The sequence below is a fragment of the Durio zibethinus genome, chromosome 23, assembly GCF_047325235.1.
Source record: "Durio zibethinus cultivar Kanyao isolate XHJ-2024 chromosome 23, ASM4732523v1, whole genome shotgun sequence".
In the NCBI taxonomy this organism is placed as follows: Eukaryota; Viridiplantae; Streptophyta; class Magnoliopsida; order Malvales; family Malvaceae; genus Durio; species Durio zibethinus.
Window position 1 is genome coordinate 15,306,779 of NC_143184.1, and position 3,143 is coordinate 15,309,921.

General features: G+C 48.8%; 2 non-coding genes across 2 annotated transcripts in view; both read right to left on the bottom strand.

The window, feature by feature from the left end:
- Positions 1 to 4, bottom strand: part of LOC149512353 (5.8S ribosomal RNA) — a 155-nt gene extending 151 nt beyond the window's left edge. Inside the window, exon 1 of the ribosomal RNA XR_016333014.1 lies at positions 1 to 4. This exon is cut by the window's left edge and continues 151 nt beyond it. This is a non-coding gene — a ribosomal RNA (5.8S ribosomal RNA).
- Positions 5 to 255: 251 nt separating this feature from the next.
- LOC111310701 (18S ribosomal RNA) lies at positions 256 to 2,063 on the bottom strand. The gene has a single exon (XR_016332924.1). It is a non-coding gene; the product is annotated as an 18S ribosomal RNA (ribosomal RNA).
- Positions 2,064 to 3,143: the final 1,080 nt, after the last annotated feature.

Consider the following 3,143-nt stretch of genomic DNA (forward strand, 5'->3'; position numbering starts at 1 on the left):
AGTCATTTCATTTTTTCATGACAAAAGGAGTCGCGGCGCTCTGTTTTTGTTTCGGTTCCTTGGCGTAATTCGCGTTAGAGGTTCATTGTTCGGTAGTGGATGAGATGATGCTAATCGTTCCGCCTGCCCCATAGGGTGGACGAAATGACCGTCGCACCCTCCCGGGGTCGGAGGGGGCTCAGGGCGCGGGGGCATCCTCGCCCCCTCGATGTTTCGTTAAAGCGTCCGTGGGTCATCCATTGAGTGGGGTTTCGACAATGATCCTTCCGCAGGTTCACCTACGAAAACCTTGTTATGACTTCTTTTTCCTCTAAATGATAAGGGTCAGTGGACTTCTCGCGATGTTGTGGGCAACAGACCGTCCACGTCACCATGATTCGAACACTTCACCAGACCATTCAATCGGTAGGAGCGACGGGTGGTGTGTACAAAGGATAGGGACATAGTCAACATGAGCTGATGACTCGCGCTTACTAGGAATTCTTCGTTGAAGACTAACAATTGTAATGATCTATCCCCATCACGATGAAATTTCAAAGATTACCCGAGCCTATCGGCAAAGGCTATAGACTCATTGAATACATCAGTGTAGCGCGCGTGCGGCCCAGAACATCTAAGGGCATCACAGACCTGTTATTACCTCAAACTTCCTTGGCCTAAGCGGCCATAGTCCCTCTAAAAAGCTAGCCATGAAGGATCACCTTTGCGTAGCTAGTTAGCAGGCTGAGATCTCGTTCGTTAATGGAATTAACCAGACAAATCGCTCCACCAACTAAGAACGGCAATGCACCACCACCCATAGAATCAAGAAAGAGCTCTAAGTCTGTCAATCCTTACTATGTCTAGACCTGGTAAGTTTTCCCGTGTTGAGTCAAATTAAGCCGTAAGCTCCACTCCTAGTGGTGCCCTTCCATCAATTCCTTTAAGTTTCAGCCTTGCGACCATACTCCCCTCGGAACCCAAAGCCTTTGATTTCTCATAAGGTGCCGATAGAGTCTTAAAAGTAACATCCATCGATCCTTGGCCGGCATCGTTTATGGTTGAGACTAGGATGGTATCTGATCGTCTTCGAGCCCCTAACTTTCGTTCTTGATTAATGAAAACATCCTTGGCAAATGCTTTCGTAGTTGTTCAACTTTCATAAATCCAAGAATTTCACCTTTGACTATGAAATACGAATGCCCCTGACTGTCCCTGTTAATCATTACTCTGATCCCGAAGGCCAACACAATAGGACTGAAATCCTATGATGTTATCCCATGCTAATGTATACAAGCGTAGGCCTGCTTTCAGCACTCTAATTTTTTCAAGGTAACAGCGCTGGAGGAACGACCCAAGCAATTAAGTCTAGGAGCGTATCGTCAGCAATAGGGATGAGTAGACCGATGCTCATCGTGAGACAGATCGGACGACCTAACCCTAGTTCCAACTACAATCTTTTTAACTGCAACAACTTAAATATATGCTATTGGGGCTGGAATTACCGTGGCTGCTGGCACTAAACTTGCCCTCCAATGGATTCTCGTTAAGGGATTTAGATTGTACTCATTCCAATTACCAGACTCATAGAGCCTGGTATTGTTATTTATTATCACTACCTCCCCGTGTCAGGATTGGGTAATTTGTGCGCCTGCTGCCTTCCTTGGATGTGGTAGCTATTTTTCAAGCTCTCTCTCCGGAATCAAACCCTAATTCTTCTTCACCCATCACCACTATAGTAGGCCATTATCCTACCATCGAAAGTTGATAGGGCAAAAATTTGAATGATGCGTCACCGGCACAAAGGTCGTGTGATCCGTCGAGTTATCATGAATCATCAGAGCAACGGGCATAGCTCGCGTTGACCTTTTATCTAATAAATGCATCCCTTCCAAAAGTCAAGGTTTGTTGCACGTATTAGCTCTAAAATTACTACAGTTATTTGAGTAGTAGATACCATCAAACAAACTATAACTGATTTAATGAGCCATTCACAGTTTCACAGTCTGAATTAGTTCATACTTACACAAGCATGGCTTAATCTTTGAGACAAGCATATGACTACTGGCAGGATCAACTAGGCAGCATTCTTCTGGGATGTTGGCACTGCGTGGGTGTTGACGCACCGATCGAGTGACGAAGAGAGCCCGACGTGAAGCACAAGCATCATGCATGTCAAGCATGTAAAATGCGTAGCATCGGACGAACGGAGGCTGAGAGCCCGCACCCGTTAAACGTTTCGCATCCGAGAGCACGATCGAACGCCGGTGCACCAATGCGGCCATGGAGGATTGGGTGGCACGCTTGGGACACCGGCCACGATTGACGTCTGACCCGTGGCCCTTTGGGACATGAGACAGATGAGGGATGGTGAGACATTCGATTTCCATTGATTCAGGTATGCAACACAGGATCCCGATCGTGCCTCCTGGGTACGACGACCGCATGGAGGGAGATTGAAGAGGATGACGGGTCGACAGTTCGATGCATCGAGCACGGAGCCTGCCAACATGCACAACCATAGCACCACTCATATACCTATTGCGTACAAGTGGCAGCATCCACGCACGTCGGTCCATAACCCACCCGATCGATTAATCGACTAGCGAACAGAAGGAACGACGTGCGAGGCCACACCACAACCGCTTGGCACGAGAAAAACACAAGCAAGGGCCATGAGACTGCCCCTGCCATCCGACAGGCAACAATAAAGTGACACCACCAATGCTTGGCTCGACCGGGATCGCACGCACGAGCTCCACTAACACCACCCCAGGGGGACGTTGCTCGATTCAGGGACTTGTTCTTGGGGTCTTGGGTAGCATCGGCTGCATGCACGACCTCGTCGAGGCCTAAGCATTTTTGTGGTCAATGAGAAGGGACCGTGAGACTGTCAAATACCGAGAGACCTGGCCGAGCCAAGCCCGCAATTGAGGCTTTTGCTCGCACCACCCCAAGGAGTCGTTGCTCGATTCAAGGACTTGGTCTGGGGTCTAGGGCAGCATCCACTGCGTACACGGGCTCGAGCTCAGTTTTCGTTTTTCACATGCACGCCAACTGATCGAGGCCATGGGTGCCTGTCGGTCATCGAAGAAACCAGTCGTCGAACAAAATAGCTGGAAGGCATGCATGCCCTGAATTTCACTCAAGGGATGTTACCCTGG